This window comes from Chiloscyllium punctatum, chromosome 37, assembly GCF_047496795.1.
Source record: "Chiloscyllium punctatum isolate Juve2018m chromosome 37, sChiPun1.3, whole genome shotgun sequence".
NCBI lineage: Eukaryota > Metazoa > Chordata > Chondrichthyes > Orectolobiformes > Hemiscylliidae > Chiloscyllium > Chiloscyllium punctatum.
The window spans coordinates 15,105,441-15,124,250 of NC_092775.1; the positions used below are offsets into that span (position 1 = coordinate 15,105,441).

General features: G+C 42.5%; 1 protein-coding gene across 3 annotated transcripts in view; it reads left to right on the plus strand.

Moving 5' to 3' along the window:
* The window catches only part of LOC140462893 (protein phosphatase 1 regulatory inhibitor subunit 16B-like), a 186,207-nt gene that overhangs the window by 131,732 nt on the left and 35,665 nt on the right, over positions 1-18,810 (plus strand). The gene's annotated exons all lie outside the window — the stretch shown is intronic.

Below are 18,810 nucleotides of genomic sequence, written 5' to 3' on the forward strand. Positions count from 1 at the left end.
AAGTCAACTTTTGCACCTCCTGATGCTGCCTGGCTTGCTGTGTTCTTCCAGCCTCCTGCCTGTCTACTTTGCGTTCTGCCTTACTTTCAGTTCTGGACCTCTTCATCAGAGATCTTCAAGAGTTGCTGCACTAACCATTTCTGGAAAGTTCAGCTGTGGAAAGTTCCAAAAGACATGAGCAGTGTTGAGTCAGCGAGATGCACAAATGGAGTGATAACATGATGATAATTGCCACTCTTTGAAATATCCATGCCAACTTGACCTTTTAATCATGTCTAGAGACCACCAACAAGGTGGTAATAAATCTCTTCTAATATTGCTCTTTTTCTAGTTGATGGATGGAGCTGAGTCATCCTTTTACTTTTTAAAATAACCACAACACCTTATTTCTATAGCATCTTTAATGTAATGAAACATCCCAAGTTGCTTCATGGTGCATTATTAAACAAAGTGTGACACTGAGCCATGTGGGAGATAAACTTAGTCAAAAAGGTATGTTTTAGGGAGTGAGTTCAGGACTAAATATTAAATAGACAGTGTAGAGGATTATTGGCAGAACTTGGGGCCTAGAAACTGAAGGTACACTCACTAATAACAGGGCAATTAAAATTGAGGGTGTTTCGGGGACCAGGCTCCAATGGTGCAGATACTTCAGATTTGAGGGGTGGAGGATATTATAGAGATAGGAAGGGACAGGACGATGGAGTGATTTTAAAACAAGAAAGAGAATTTTAAATTCTAGATGTTGCTGGATTGTGAGCCAATGTAGATTAATGACCATAGAAAAATAGGAGTAGGCCAGTTAACCCCTACAGCATGTCCCATCATGCCCTGGTTTTTTTTTAGATTACTTTACAGTGTGGAAACAGGCCCTTCAGCCCAACAAGTCCACACCGACCCACCGAAGCGTAACCCACCCAGACCCATTCCCTTACATCTAACACTACAGGCAATTTAGCATGGCCAATTCACCTAACCTGCACATTTTTGGACTGTGGGCGGAAACCAGAGCACCCGGAGGAAACCTGCGCAGACACTGGGAGAATGTGCAAACATTACACACAGAGAGTCGCCTGAGGTGGGAATTGAACCCGGGTCTCTGGTGCTGTGAGGCAGCAGTGCTAACCACTGTGCCACCGTGCCGCCCACTCTGTATCTCAACTCCATTTACCCGCCCTGGTTCAATGCTCCTCAATATTCTTTCTTAACAAAAATGTAGCAATTTTCTCTTAACTCCAAGAGAGAACTTAGCTTTGTCAGGGTTAAGTGCAGAGCTCCATATCGTGAAAGTGTGATAAGAGAGAGAGCCTCAGGCCTGCTACTCTGGTTTGTGGGATCCCACTTAACTGAATGCCATCGGGCACAGTACAGTTAAATAAATTTGGATCTGTCTAGGCAGTGATGGAGATTTTAAATGCAGCCCAGCTTTTTTGCTTCTGTTGACATCCCTTGAGAATATCTGTGTTCCCCCATCTGCCACAATTGGATATTGTGCAATTTCATGCTTTTCCTTCAGCAACACTCATCAAGCCACCCAAATCTCAATTAACTCCAAGCGTATTTGTCAATTAGTTTTAACGGTAGACATTTAAACTGTGATTGAATTTTTTTTTTAAAATGGTTTGCAGATTCTGGACTTGAAGCATCTGGAATAAGGTGTTAGCTTTTAACCACTGGATATATTGTCTTGGTGTCCAGGAGTGAATAGAATTCAGATTTCACTTCAGTTTCCAAACTGCAACCTAAATCTTTTGGGTCAAATTATCACCTGGAAATGAACTGTCAACATTGATTTAAAGAAAGTCCTAGATTAAAATGAGCCTCTACACAAGCTGGGAATTTGGTCCAACAAAACCCCTGTTTTAAAATTATCACCCATGTTTGCAAATTCCTTCCATGGCCCTGTTCCCTTTTATCTCTCAAGCTGCTCCAGACATGTAAGTCTCAGAGCAATTTTCACTCCTCCACTTCTGACATTCCTGACTTTAGTTATAGAGTCATAGAGATGTACAGCACGGAAATGGACCCTTCGGTCCAACCTGTCCATGCCGACCAGGTATCCCAACCCAGTCTAGTCTCACCTGCCAGCACCCGGCACCTATCCCTCCAAACCCTTCCTATCCATATACCCATCCAGATGTCTTTTAAATGTTGTAATTGTAACACCCTCCACCACTTCCTCTGGCAGCTCATTCCATACACGCACCACCCTCTGTGTGGAAAAGTTGCCTCTTAGGTCTCTTTTATATCTAGTTACTGGATCATTGGCGGCCATGCCTTCTGCTACTTAGGCCCAAAGCTCTGGATTTCCCTGCCTCAACCTCTCCTTCGGGACATTCCTCTAAACCTGTTTTGGGTGGTGGTGGAGGGGCGATAATCTGTAAATGACTCTTGGCTAGTCATTCAGGGATGTGGGTTCAAATCTCATCATGGCAGATGATGAAATTTGAATTCAATTTGTTTTTTAAAATCTGGAATAAATAACACTATCATTGTTGTGAAAAATGCCCTGTTGGGAATGCCCTTACCTGGTCTAGCCTACATGTGATTCCAGGCCGACAGCAATGTGGTTGATTCTTAATACATACTTTCTGGGCAAGTAGGGAAATGTGTTAACTGCTGGCCTAGCCAACAACGCCTACATCCCATTAACTAATTTTTTTTTAAATCCCAAAGTCAGATTTGTTTTGATAATGTGAAGTGGCTTTGCAGTGCCATGGGACACACTTAATTTGTGGAAGGCACCATACAATACAAATTGTGGTGAGATGGGATAGGGAGTAGAAGTGCCTTACAACTAGAAGGACTTGTGTTATTCAATCATTTAATGCATTAATTCTGAACATATCTCATGTTCCAATATAATCATTCTAATTTCTAATTAACATTTCTACTTGAAGAGGCATTCTAAATTATCCCAAATGTCTCCAGATTTGTCTGCATGCTGCAACACTGTGATACAGTTCCCTAGTGATACAGTATATAAATTAATTTGGTCTGCATGCATTAAAAAAAAATCAGACTCCCATATACTTAAACCCAAGCCTCCATCAAACCCTATCCACAATAATCAAAGCCATGTATCTCAAAATATCAGACTCCCCTTGTATACTAATGTTCAATCCAACTGTCATTAAAAATAAGATTCTCAATGAACTAAAACTCAGACTATACCATATGCTTTGAGTATCTCTGTACATTAACAAGTAAATTCATATACATTTCTCAGTACACACTGTCTAACTGATGCTTTTCTTGGAGGTTTTGTGGTGCAGTGGGTATCATTCCTGCCTTTGATTCCTGGATTCAAACACTCTGCGTTTGAATCCAATTCCAAGACTTGATGGCCAAGGAGGGTGCATTCATATCCTGGACAAAAATGTTGAGGATCTGTTTGCAAATCCTCCCAACAAATGCTGATGGCAGGAGGTCAGAGTGCAATAAATCCTTGGCTAGGCATGTGATGGAAAGGAAGTTGTAGCCCCAACTGTTATTAATCAGAGCCCCAGACCATAGCATAAATTTGAATGTTGCCCACAGAAACTCAAACTCTTTGAGGTCTAAATTAGCAGGATTAGAGACCAAAAGACCTGCAGATGCTGGAATCCAAAGTAGACAGGCAGGAAGCTGGAAGAACACAGCAGGCCAGGCAGCATCAGGAGGTGGAGAAGTCAACATTTCAGGTCGAGACCATTCCTAACACTGCTGTGTTCTTTCAGCCTCCTGTTTGTTGATTAGCAAGATGGCTGTTGTGGATCAGCTCGGTGTCAACAGCATGGAGTTCAACTCCCATTCCAGTTGGGCTGAGTTTGGGACCTGACTCCTTACCAAGCCTGTGGTTGTGATCTTAGCATTATGGGCCAGGCTAACCTTCTAGCAAAGTGCTACAAGAAGAAGATGCTTTCCTTCCATTGACCTGTCTATTTTCTTTCACCATTATCTTCACTTTCCTCATTTGATGCGTTTAACTCACTGCCACTTTCTCTGTGTGCCTCTCTAATACCTCGGCTATTTCTTCTGCAGTTTCTCGCCAAAACTAGAATTTGTTCGCTCTTGCAACCTTCCCCAACCCCCACTCCATCCCACACCCCACTCAATAAATTTGAGGACATTCAAACTTCTACTCTTTACATCCTAACTTATGCCATGTATGGGTTCTTTTTATCTCCTGGAGAGTGGTGAGCCTGTGGGATTCTTCACTAAAGAAAGCAGTTGAGGCCAAAACATTGAATGTTTTCAAGAAAGAGTTAGATATAGTTCTTATGGCTAAAGAGAACTAAGTGTATGGGGTAAAGCAGGAAGAGGATATTGAATTGCATGATTATAATGATTGGCTGAGCAGGCTCAAAGGAGTGAACGGCTTACACCTTCTCCTATTTTCTATGTTTCTATTACTCCCATGAAGACTGACCCACCTTGGCACCTGGTCCAACATTGCCTCAATTTTAAAATTCTTGCCCTTGTTTGCAAACCTGTTCATGGTAACACCTCCCTCCCTATCTCTGTAATCCCGTACAACCTTAACAATCTGTGAAATGACTGCACTTATCCAATTCTAGCCTGTCACTCAGTTCTGATCTTCATTGTCCCACCATTGGAGGCCTTGCCTTCAGCTATTTAGGCCGAAAGTTTTCCAATTCATTCTGTAGGCTTCTCTACCTCCTGCTCCTTTTATAAGACCCACCTTAAAACTACCTCTTTGAGGACTCCTCTTGGTTTGTGGCTCTGTGTCAAATTTTATTTCAGTACTCTTTCACTACAAGGTACTTTGAGAAGCTTTACCATGTGAAAGTCACTGTATAAATACAAGCTGTTGTTAAAAGCATGTTATATATACAAAATGTTGCTGTGTTTCCTGACAGAGACAGAAGGATTGTGGTCGAGAGTCACAGTGACTCTGGAGAGTATCCAAAGTAGTGGGTAGCATCGAGATGTGGAGGTCCCAGTTCCCATTTCTAAGCAAACTCCATTTTGTCAATAAGAGTGAAGAAACTGAGCATGACTCTTGTTTGGGGAAATCTAAGCTTGGAAGGTCCATTCAAACATGATGCTTACTTCAAACAATTCCCATTTTTTCAATAACAAGGAGCTTTACTCTGCAATGTGGAGGTTATGAATCTTTGCAGGAGATGTACTAAAGCACAGATAAGGTTTGTGGAACTGTCAACCTGCAAAGTTATTTAAATACCAGTACTTAAAAAAAATTAACACATAAGCCTGTCTGTGCTAGTAAAAGGTTGGAAAACTTCTGTTTTAATACATACAGATGCTGTGTCCTGACACTACACAAAGAGAACTTTATGAATGCTTCGCTGCTTTCCACAACCTACAGTTATCTCAGTAGGGGAGCCATAAGTTCATAGCTTCATCAACTATCCAAGTAGACTGGTGGAGTATTAGCTGTCTTTGATATGAGGTTATAAATAGAGATAATTTCTGATGAAGGGCTTATGCCTGAATCATCGACTCATCTGCTCCTTAAATGCTGCCTGATCTGCTGTGCTTTTCCAGCGCCATACTTTTTGACTCTGACCCTCCAGCATCTGCATGAGCAGTTCTCACTTTCTCCCACCTCATTCATACAATAGGAACCAGAATTTCATTGTTTCATACAAAAGCAAATTGCTGGAAATGTTTGAAATCTGAAATCAAAAGAAAAGTATTGAAAACGGTCAGCAGGTCAGCAGGGCAGAGCAGAGAGTGAATGTTGGATGGAATCTTCTGCTCCGAGAGACAACAAGATTGGAGATGGGAAAGGCATTTAATGCAACCAAATCCCACTCTTCTTGTCACCTGTACTGGAATTAAACCCATTATAGTGAGGCCTATGGTTATCCCGTTCACCCCAGTGTCAATTGAGGACCTTAAGTGGCCAGTTAGGGAAGACCTAAGGATGTTAATGTACTGTTGTTGAAGTTATGCAGCTGTTAGTTAAGAAAACAAAGGAACCTAGATTATCAGGCATTTGATTATCTGGAATTCGATTAACTGAACAAAATACTCCCCACCTGAGTCCTTCGGATAATTGAGGTTCCTCTGTATTGCAAAGTAAGAAACTGGGTAGGACCAACCACTGCAGACAAGTGGAGGTTGTGGCTCCCTTGGTGAGGGACATTCGATACTTGATTGAGGCTTGGACAGCCAGCAAAGACCTGCACGTTGGGATTCACACTGCTTGATATTTTTAAAAATATACCTTATCAGTTCAGCTCTGCATAAGAAGAAACAAACAAATACTGGAGTTTCACTCTATCCAGCAATCAAACCAAATGCCTTTCTTACCTGTGTGCAATACTAGATTTATATATATCTGAGGCACTGAGAGGTTCTGAAAGCTGAATGGACTCCCATTGTATTTTGGAAGGAAATAATCAGACAGTGGTCTGAACTGGCCCCAAGCTTTCATGCATTCCTCAGCACATAATCCTGGACCTTGCAAAGTGCCCGGCTGCCACACTCAGGAGGTGAACTCCTTGCTCTGGAAGAACAGGTTTTAGGCAGACCAAAGAGCATCTTTCACCGAGTTGATGGTCCCCCAGGTGCAGTCAAAGTTTGCCTTGGTGTGCGTTCCGGTGAACAGAACATAGAGCAGAGTCCCACCATGGAGCTGCTCGGAACGAACCTCGACAAAACCCACTGCATCTCCCTGCAGACTTCCTTTACAAAGGCACTTTCCAGAAGGAGATGCGTGACAGTCTCTACCTCCCCCTGATCTGCTTTGAGTGTGGCATGCAGTGGCGCAGGCAATCTGGGCGCACAAAGCTATCCTTGCTTCTGAACACCTGACCCCCTCTCTCAGCGGCCTCTGACCCATGAACCCTTACCCTCCCCAACACCCAACTAATCACTTATCTTGGTCCTGTATCCTCTGTGATTCTGAGATGCTCCATGATGCAGCTCTCCCTGGGAAGGGCCTGCCTCCCTGGAGTCTTGATTCCAGTGGAAAACCTGTGGGTGGCCTCACCAATGACTGATTGATGTGTAACTTGGCAGGCCTACCCCAGACAAGGAGGCCTGGTTCTCTTGGCAGCTCTCCAGCCAACTGATAAGGCCCCTGTCATGCTAGCAGAATTCCATCTGTGTTTGAGGCTGCTTACTGTTCTGATGGAAAGGTTAGTGGCCTGAAGCATTCACTTATTTGTATCATGGCTGTCAAGGAAGGTACAGGTTTTTCATCGGCACTCTTCCCGCTTGTGAGCGCTGGACAGTGTTTGGTTCCAAACTATCCACACAGTAAAAGAATGTAGCCCAGAGAATGTTCACTGGGCTAATTTCAGATATGGAGGGACTGTCTGATGAGGAAAGGTTAAATAGATTGAACTGGTACTCATTGGAATGTAGAAGAACAAGAGGCAACTTTATTGAAATGCGGAAGATTCTCAAGGGACTTGACAGATGCAGAAAGTCTAGGACCAGAGGGCATCACCTCAGAGTAAGGTGTAGGACATTTAAGATAGAGAATGGGAGAACTTTCTTCTCTTAAGTGGATAATGAATCTGTGGAGCTCTTTACCACAGAGAACTGTTAAGGCTGGGACATGGTAGTTAAAGCTGAAGTAGACATATATTTCGATCAGTAAGCAAATTAATGCAGCAAAGTGGAGTTGATGATTGTCAGATCAGCCATGATCTCATTGAATGGCAGAGCAGACAAGATGGACTGAATGTAAGAGAGGCAGAAACCCTCACACCATTTAAGCAGCATTTAGATTTGCAATTGTGATGCCAAGGATATAAGACTATGGACCAAGTACTGAAAAATTGGATTAGTATAGTGAGATGGTTGTTTTTGACCAGCAGACTCAAAGAACTGAAAGGTCTGTGTCTGTGCTGTAGATCTCTATGACTGTATGACCCTAGTGGTCTACTATTGCTCCTATTTCTTATGGTCATGCTTTCCTTTGCTGAAAAGCCTTGCTGTATTTTTCAGCTTTAACTAAAATCTAAAATGTGCCAATGGTGATCTGACATATCAGTAGTCAGATATAGAGTCATAGAGATGTACAGCGTGGAAACAGACCCTTCAGTCCAACTTGTCCATGCTGACCAGATATCCCACCCCAATCTAGTCCTATCTGCCAGCACCTAGCCCATATCCCTCCAAACCCTTCCTATTCATATACCCATCCAGATACCTTTTAAATGTTGTAATTGTACCAGACTACACCACTTCCTCTGGCAGCTTATTCCATACATGTAACACTCTCTCTGTGAAAAAGTTGCCCCTTAGGTCTCTTTTATATCTTTCCCCTCTCAGCCTAAACTTATGCCCTCTAGTTCTGGACTCCCCACCGCAGGGAAAAGACTTTGTCTACTTATCCTATCCATGCCCCTCATGATTTTATAAACCTCAATAAGGTCACCCCTTAGCCTCCGACACTCCAGGGAAAACAGTCCTAGCCTATTCAATCTCTCCCTATAGCTCTCATCCTCTAACCTTGGCAACATCCTTGTAAATCTTTTCTGAACCCTTTCAAGTCTCACAACATCTTTCCAATAGGAAGGAGACCAGAATTGCACGCAATATTCCAACAGCAGCCTAGCCAATGTCCTGTACAGCTGCAACATGACCTCCCAACTCCTGTACTCAATACTCTGACCAATAAAGGAAAGCATACCAAACGCCTCCTTCACTATCCTATCCACCTGCGACTCCACTTTCAAGGAGCTATGAACCTGCACTCCAAGGTCTCTTTGTTCAGCAACAATCCCTAGGACCTTACCATTAAATGTATAATTCCTGCTAAGATTTGTTTTCCCAAAATGCAGCACCTCAGATTTATCTAAATTAAACTCCATCTGCCACTTCTCAGCCCATTGGCCCATCTGATCAAGATCCCATTGTAATTCGCTGTCCACTACACCTCCAATTTTGATGTCATCAGCAAACTTACTAACTATACCTCTTATGCTCCCACCCAAATCATTTATATAAATGATGAGGCAAACATTTAGCACAGCTTCAGGTTTGGCCACAGGAGGGATAGGGAAAATGGATGAGAGGCTGACTGAATAACATAACCTTGACTCTGCTGTGATCTCGCAGCCTGTCAGTTCAAAGCCACACACTACTAAGGAGCAGCATGACATTTACTTGCATTCTGCTTCCTCAACTACTTATGAGGTGGGAAAAGAATAAAGAGCACAGCTGCGTGATGGTGCAAGAGGGCGTAAAACATTGCATCCTGGCACAGTGTGATTCTGCCTTTCCTTCAATGCTGCCTTTGTCTGCAAAGAATTAGCACAGATTCTTTCTGTAAATTTCCTTTTCGCCTTTAATTCTCCCATTGTTTGGAGACAAAAGGACTGTTGTACAGTTTAAAATGTTGGTAAGGAGAATGAAACGTTGGTGGTGTGTTTTAATATGACATGAAGAGACTGTCCACATCAGCTTTTATCATTGAACACTAATCGGAGAATGAGTAAACAATTTGCGATGTTCCATTTCTTTGGCTTGAACATTCATGGGACCTACCTGTTGGTTTGTTTTGCTGGAGTCCCTTTATAGTGAATGTTAGAGTGTGGGACCAGCCTGCAGAAAATTAGAATGTTAACTCTTTCCCTTTCAAAAGTTTCCTTTCTCCTGAAAGTGCAGACTCAATACCAGAGTTTGATCTCATAGCCACTAGATGTTCTCTCAAATGCTCATTTTACATCAAGAGACTGAGGGTTGGTACGTGAATGCACCACATTATCTCTGCTAATGTCAGTACATGTGTATCTTTAAACATAGATTCCACCCAGATGAATATTGCACAGCCCCTTCCATCCAGTCAGCTGGTGTACTGAATCCACTCCAACTCTTAGTTGATTTAGTGATGTTATCTGAGGGTCAAATAATGATCAAGACTCCAGGGAAAATTCACCTGTTCTTTGAACTAGTGCCATGGGAACTTCCCTCTTTCTTTGAAATGGAAGGCAGGCCCTTCTTAGAATCCCTACAGTGTGGAAATAGGCTATTTGACCCAACAAGTCCGAAGAGTATCCCATCCAGACTCATTTCCCTTCCCTATTACTCTACACATCCCTGAACACAATGGGCAATTTACCATGGCCAGTTCACCTAAACTGCAAAACTTTGGATTGTGGGAGGGATCAGGAGTGTCCAGAGGAAACCCACACAGACACTGGGAGAATGTGCAAACTCCACACAGACAGGCGCCCAAGGTTGGAATCGAACCCAGGTCCCTTGCGCTGTGAGGCAGCAGTGCTAACCACTGAGCCACCATGCCACCCACTTTAGTTTAACTTCCCATCCAAAGAAATATATATAAAGATAAAAATAGGGTTTGGACCATTGGTCACTCTAAACTGCTAAACGTGAAGCCACCTGAAAGTCCCACACTGACTGGGACAGTCACATGGGCCAAATAGTCTCCTCCTGTGCCGTATTAATTCTATGATTCTGAGTGTGAGTTGGCTCCTTTAAGTTACCTTGCATATTTGACTATTGGAATTACTTAATGGTCTCAAGCACCGCAAAAAGAGTTGAGATCAAAGTGCCATGGAATGGTTACAGTAGAGAAAGAGGCAATTCTGGGTCTCTGGAATTGCAATTCACCGACGCCAAACTTTTCCCAGTAGCCCAGCAGTTTTTTAATTGTGAATATAATGAACCAATTCTCTTTTGAAATCCACTATTGAGTCTGCCTCCACCCCACCTTAGATGATACAACCTAGATCATAATCACTAGTTGCGTGAAAGGTGTTTCCTCAAGTTTCTGTTATTCATTTTGATAATCACCTTAAATATGTGCCTTCTGCTTTGTGCTCCTTCCACCAATGGACTCATTATTTCTGATCTGCTCTGTCTCGAATCCTCATGATTTTGAGTAATCTATCAAATCTAATCAAAGAAACCATTGGTTTAGCGATCAAACTCTATTTTTTAACATTAGGAAATTAAACTTTGATTGTTTATCTCTTGACTGAAAGTTTTAAAACTTGCCCGATGATAGTCTTTCTGACAGAATGTAATAAGTAAAGTTCGTTGAGTGACAAATGTACCACAACCTGATTCTCTTAAAATTGTAGCAGTAATAAATGCAGACTCAAGTAAGGGAACAAGCAGAAATGAAATAAGGGGGTAAAGAAATCAAAGTCCTAGGTTCCAAAGAATTTATTTGATATGAAATCAGTGGCTTATTTGATGAGAAAAAGCTTGTAGTTAGATAGTGCTTTTGATGGCCTGAAGGATTACTCACCACTTGTCCAGATGAGTGCAGCCCCAACAACACTCAAGCAGCTTGGCACCATCAGGACAAAGCAGCCCGCTTGATTGGCACTGCATCTACAAGCATCCATTCCCTCCACCACTGATGCTCATTAGCAGCATTGTGAACTCTGTAAAGATGCACTGCAGAAATCACCAAAGCTCATCAGACAATACCTTCTAAACCAATGATCACTTCCATCGAGAAGGGTAGCAGATATATGGGAGCAGCACAACCTTTAAGTTCCCCTCCAAGCCATTCACCATCCAGATGGGAAATATATCGCCATTCATTTACTGTCGCTGGGTCAAAATCCTGGAATTCTCTCCCTTAAGGGCATTGTGTATCAACGTACAGCAGGTGCACTGCAGTGATTCAAGATGGCAGCTCACCTACACCTTCTTAATGACAACTGGGGACAGGCAATAAATACTAGCCCAACCAGCAATGCTCACAGTCCATAAATGAATAAAAAGTACACTTGGCCTCTCAAAACACTTCACGGTCAATGGGCACTTTTTGAAAGGGAGTAACTGTTATACTTGAGATAATAATACAGTGTTGTGCCCTCCCATTTCATTCAAAGACCACTTATTGTTAAAAGCAGTTAGGACCTGAAAGGGTTACCTAACATCATGAGAAAACTCCACTCATCAGAATGGGCATTTTTAAACAATCTGTCAAGGGATAATATGAGACATCTAAGGAGCAGGTAGGATTTGACCCTAGGCCTCCTGCCTCAGAGGCAGGGGAATTATCACTACAGCACTAGAGCTCCCCGCCCATCAGGTTATAAAGGACTGTACCTTTGAAGGAGCTAACCAGTGCTGTTGATGTTCCCTGTATGTTCACCAGGGTGTGTATATGATTGTTTTTGGTGTTAATAGTATGTAGCTAAGGTAGTAATTTGAACTTAGTTTTAAGCTGAGACAGATGTCTCACAAGAGTCAATTATATATCTTAGAGATGGTGTAACTAGCTATTAGATTATATGCAATAAACCTTTACTACTTAGTCAAGACTTAGCCAATGTTTACTGAGTATGTTGTGTGGACACCCTCCTCCACTTGCTCTCAATAGCTCAACTGATGCCAATAAACAGGATTGGTGGTAGGAATCCAACATACTCTGTTGACAGTACTGACACCCAGTATAATAAGATACTGCCCCCTGGGAGGTGGATGGGCTGGAGACAGAAGGGAGGCTGTTTGAATTGGGTGCTAGGAGATTGCTTCACTTCTTGCAGGCAAAGAGTGCAGAAATGTTAAGCTGAAAGATGGGAATGAAGTATGCAAATGTGACTTGGTGGGAGGTAGGGAAGAGTGCTTTTGTGTTACTGTAGAAATGTCAGACAATTTCACAATCAGCGTTGGCAACAGACTGCAATTTCCCTTCAGAAATCACTGCCAGGGAGTGGGTGGGACCTCCTTGCATGTTTTGCCAGGCTCAATGCAAATGATACAATGTCATGGAAGCTTCAGAAATGAGCTGCCTGTGATATCCTGAACCTCCATGACATACACTGTCCTCCTAAATTCAGGGCAGTTTCTGAAACTCTGTCAGACTTTCTGAGCTTTCTTGGAGCTTGGTAATACCCTATAGTCTTAAGGTATTATGCCTGTGGCTGGATACTGACAAAAGGTACAGACAAAGTTAACTCAGATTAGATGGCTCCTTTCTTGAATGACTCATGGGGACATTGGCTAATATTCAGCGAGTAGGCATCTTTTCAGTAACTTCTTTTTGAGGTTAAGATGCTGTGGCTTAATGCTTCATTACAAATCATTCGCCAGTGATGCAGACGTAACTCATTGTGGGAGAAATACTATGTTTATATCAGGAGAGAGTGACAGATTTGGCTCTTCCTGGCTCTGTATCCCTGTATCTAATGTAATGCAATTCCCCTAATTCTTGATAATGCTTGAATCACACCTTCTATCCCCTTAATAAAGTAGCCACATTGGCAAGTGATTGCTTTTAAAATCTGCAAATCCCCAACACACACACACACACAGACACACACACAGACACACACACACACACAAACATATCAGCCTTTCCCTTCAAAGAGAATTAAAAACGAATTCAAGAAACTGTTGAATGTAAAGGGTTAGTGAACTGTGGCAGGTTAGTTGTGTTTTTCCCTGACACATTGCAGGGTGGTGAGATCTGAGGTGTGCCCCTTGTTGTTTTCCTGGGTGCAGTGAGTAGGTGCTCTCTTTGCTGGCAACAAAAGCTGTAAAACAACCCAAGCCACTTTAGAGGGATGTAATCAGAAAAAAAATGATGAGGAAAGATAAGGATTAAAAAGCTTGGTCAATGTAAAGCTACCATAGACTTACCAGACCACTCTCTCATTAGAGAGAGGTGATGGTTTAGGAGGGAGAGGTTGAGAAGGAGAAACCTTCATGCTCATCTCAGCTGCAATTACTCTGCATTGCCAACCACCTGTCCAGCCAACTGAGCTAACCAACCCCAATTTGGTCAGCAAGTTAGGTTTGAAAGAGAATATGAAGGGAGAAGAGAGATGAGGCAGGGAATTGAATCAGCAATGGAAATTAGGAAATATATAGAGTCATAGAGATGTACAGCACGGAAACAGACCCTTCAGTCCAACCCGTCCATGCTGACCAGATATCCCAACCCAATCTAGTGCCACTTACCAGCACCTAGTCCAGAACCCTCCAAATCCTTCCTATTGATATACCCATCCAGATGCTTTTTAAGTGTTGCAATTGTATTAATCTCCACCACTTTCTCTGGTAGCTCATTTCATACATATACTACCCTCTGCATGAAAAAGTTGCCCCTTAGGTCCCTTTTATATCTTTCCCCTCTCACCCTAAACCTATGCCCTCTAGTTCTGGACTCCCCCAGCCCATGGAAAAGACTTTGTCTATTTATTCTATCCATGCCCCTCATAATTTTGTAAACCTCTATAAGGTCACCCCTCAGCCTCTGACGCTCCAGGGAAAACAGCCCCAGCCTGTTCAGCCTCTCCCTGTAGCTCAAATCCTCCAACCCTGGCAACATCCTTGTAAAGCTTTTCTGAACCCTTTCAAGTTTCACAACATCTTTCTGATAGGAAAGAGACCAGAATTGCAAGCAATATTCCAACAGTGGCCTAACCAATGTCCTGTATAGCCGCAACATGACGTCCCAACTCCTGTACTCAATACTCTGACCAATAAAGGAAAGCATACCAAACACCACCTTCACTATCCTACCTACCTGTGACTCCACTTTCAAAGAGCTATGAACCTGCACTCCAAGGTCTCTTTGTTCAGCAACACTCCCTAGGACCTTACCATTAAGTGTATAAGTCCTGCTAAGATTTACTTTCCCAATATGCAGCACCTCGCATTTATCTGAATTAAACTCCATCAGTCACTTCTCAGCCCATTGGCCCATCTGATCAAGGTCCTGATGTAATCTGAGGTAACCTTCTTCGTTGTCCACTACACCTTCAATTTTGGTGTCATCTGCAAACTTACTAACTATACCTCTTATGCTCACATCCAAATCATTTATATAAATGACGAAAAGTAGTGGACCCAGCACCGATCCTTGTGCTACTCCACTGGTCACAGGACTCCAGTCTGAAAGACAACCCTCCACCACCACCCTCTGGCTTCTACCTTTGAGCCAGTTCTATATCCAAATAACTAGTTCTCCCTGTATTCTATGAGTTCTGACCTTGCTCACCAGTCTCCCATGGGGAACCTTGTCGAACGCCTTACTAAAGTCCATATAGATCACATCTACCACTCTGCCGTCATCAGTCCTCTTTGTTACTTCTTCAAAAAGCTCAATAAAGTTTGTGAGACATAATTTCCCACACACAAAGCCATGTTGACTACCTGTGGTTGTAAATTCCCTAAGATTGTCCAGGAGCTGCCTTGAATTAAAGGATGCTGCTTTGAGCAACCAAGGAGAAAAATCATGGGAACATTAAGAAGATTGCATGAAAGGTACTGTCTTCAGTCCCTAAAATGTGCCTTTTTAACTGATAGACAAACAACTACAATACAGTATTCAGTGCACGGTCATTAGTTATCGTGGGCAATCTCTTTCAACCATGACGAAACACTGCATCCCTCAACAGGAACTGAAAACTGACATTTAATAGTTTTGGTTGTTCTGGTAGTTTAAAAGCTTGTATTGTATGTCTCATTTTAAAAGTCCAAAACTACATATGCAACCAAAATCCAGCCCCCAGTCATCATTCGAAAGTAGTACTTCTGCAGGGAGAGCCTGCATTTCCTTCATGGTTTCCTCCCACTCTATGGAAATTTTCTTCTTAAATCCTAGCAGGTCAGCACACAGGGTACATGGACAATCTGTTGTAGGTCGAGAAGGTAGAATTGTGATGGTGAGTCTAAGATTAGCAATTAAAATTGACCCTATCCTTCAAGTTTACATCATGTGGCCTCCAACCTGTCTAATTCTCTATGATCGAACAGTTTTTCCATCATCTTTTAATATTTTTGTAATTAATAAGCAGAATTGTTCAAAGGAAGTTGGGGATTAAAGGATAACTATCTTTTTCCACTGTATCAGTGATTTTTCTCCAGAATGCTAGCAGCAGTGTCCTCTTGTTCTTTGATTCTCTATGGCAGTCTTAGACAGTCCGCAACCATAAATGAGACGTCATGTGGAGAGCACAGAGCTAACTTAGAGGGATTCGGGAGGACTCAATCTGCTGTAAAGTGTATGATTTAGGTGCAACAAGCAGAAGTGATGTATGTAGCATAAGGGATACTTTAGAGAAAGCAGGTGTAACAGTAACATGGTGTTCTTAGTGAATCAGAGTGAATGATGTGGTAGCGTAATGTCTGGTGTACCCAGAGGTAACTTGGTTATCAATATGAGGAAGCTATGAAACGCCAGGGTTCCAATGTCTAAGACCCATGGGCATCGTGATATATCTGCCCAGACATTGTGATGCTGGAACTGGCAAACAGAATATGAAAACGTGTTACATTTCCTATTTCGTCACCTTGAATGATAACAACAACAACTTCCCATTTATATAGTACCTTTAACATACTAAGGTGTCCCAGTGATGCTTTACTGAAGCATTAACAGAAAAATATTGGCGCTTGCTTCACTGAATGAGTATTAGGTCAATAGATTGAAGGAATATGCTTTGAGGATAGTTTTAGACAAAGTCAGAAAGTCACACAACATAAGGTTATGGTCTGAAATGAACCTGTTGGACTATAACCTGGTGTCTTGTGACTTCTGACTTTGGCACCCCCCCCCAGTCCAACATTCCACCTCCACATAGTTTTAGAGGTGAAAAATTGCACAGAGTTTATATGGGAGTCATAGGAGAGGTTAAAGGAGAGGATTGGAGAGCAGACAGAGGGTCAAGAGAGTTGAGATGGAGTGCAAACGTATATATTGTCAGTTACTTCTCAACAGAAAGATCATTGCTTCAGGACATATGGTTGAAAGGGGAAAATAAATGATGAATAGGCACATGTTTTCAATCCCTGAGGGGTTTCTTTATTTGAATGCTTTGTTTGTTAATGTGCACTTTTTCCATTGTGCAAGATTTGTGCTTCTGCATTCTCTAAGGCTCTGTTAATGAATAGGCAGTGCAATGGTTTAGTATGTCTCTGCTCCCGTGTGCTGTGATATACACTTTGCAGCTGTCGTTCTGTGCACTAAAAGTTCTTAATCTCAATCATGCCGTAATGAAAAGCCTCATCTGTTTGCAGCAGTAGTAGACTTGCCAACTTTAAAGGCATTTAAATGGTCATTGGATAACTATATGGATGAGAATGGAATAGTGTAGATGGGCTTCAGATCGATTTCGCTAGTCAGCGCAACATCAAGGGCTGAAGGGCCTGGACTGCGCTGTAACGTTCTACGTCCTCCTCCTTCTCTGAAGAGCATTAAAATTAAAAAAAGTGTGTGGCCCATGTGCCACATGGTGGCCAGCTACTGAAGCCAGTTTTTGTGGGTCTGGCAGTGGGCAATCACACCTATCGGATGAAAGGGAAGGATAGGAGAAACTAACTTTAATAAAATACCTGCAGGAAAGATCTTGTTCTGTCAACCTTCAATATTTAAAACTGCTTAAACATACAGAACAAAAATCTCACTCCTTGTATCCTTAAATGTGAAGCAATATAAGCAATAACACAACCAGAGGAAACCAAAAAAGTGTCCCTGCAGTTAGCCTGTGTATACATTAGTGTTGTATTAGGCAGCAAATCTCATGGTGCATTTAGTAACATGTTGCTAATCCATTGCTTCAGGTAGTGCTACAATTCAAAAAGCTTGAGAACATGTTTATTTATCCCTGAATTGTTTTTAATTATTAGTTGGTTAATGTCCGAGATGATGCGTTCCCAGGTACTGTTCAACGCCCAGCTGGATGTGGATGAATACATATATTGCACAATCCCGGGATTGCCAAGTTGTGCTAGGGTAAAATGGTTACGTCTTTAGAGTAGCAATCAGAGGTTGTGGGTATTAATCACCAGGACACAGAGTGAAACTAAATTAATTTGTGCTACTACCAGAAAAAAATGGTTTTACAGTCAGTTCTGCTGCAATGCAGTATAGAACATAGAACATAGAAGAATACAGCGCAGTACAGGCCCTTTGGCCCTCAATGTTGCGCCGATCCAAGCCCACCTAACCTACACTAGCCCACTATCCTCCATATGCCTATCCAATGCCCGTTTAAATGCCCATAAAGAGGGAAAGTCCACCACTGCTACTGGCAGGGCATTCCATGAACTCACGACTCGCTGAGTAAAGAATCTACCCCTAACATCTGTCCTATACCCTACCACCCCTTAATTTAAAGCTATGCCCCCTCGTAATAGCTGACTCCAGTGCTGTTTCTGATATGGCCGTAGTTCCATTCTTAAGCAATCCCGTGTTATAAGAAAATTGTGTAATAACATTACCATTTAAACTAATGGGCTGGAATCACATTATAACCAGTACATGCTTTAAAACTTGGCACTTGAGGAAACAAATTGTTTCCTCAATTCGTTGATCGTGCTATTGTGAATTTGTGTTAATGAAATGTGCATTATAGCAGAACGACCTGTATTATATTACAGTAAAAATCCAACTGCTGTCCTTCATCAAAAATGATCAGCCATTGATCTGGTCTGTATATGATTGCATTTTCATATTATGTGCTTGAGCGTGAAGGCCTTCTGAAATGCTTAGCAGGTTGTTTCAAAGGCCGTGTGGGCAGCATGGTGGCACAGTGCTTAGCACTGCTGCCTCACAGCGCCAGAGACCTGGGTTCAATTCCCGCCTCAGGGAACTGTCTGTGAGGAGTTTGCACATTCTCCCCATGTCTGTGTGGGTTTACTCCAGGTGCTCTGGTTTCCTTCCAACAGTCCAAAAATGTGCAGGGTAGGTGAAATAGTGAAGGGGTAAATGTAGGCGAATGGGTCTGGGTGGGTTGCTCTTTGGAGGATCAGTGTGGGCTTGTTGGGCCGAAGGGCCTGTTTCCATGCTGTAAGTAATCTAATCACTGTAGTGGTTTGAGAAGGCAGCACACCACCACCTTCTCCAGGGCAACTGATGCTGGCCCAGCCAACAATTCCCACATCCCATGA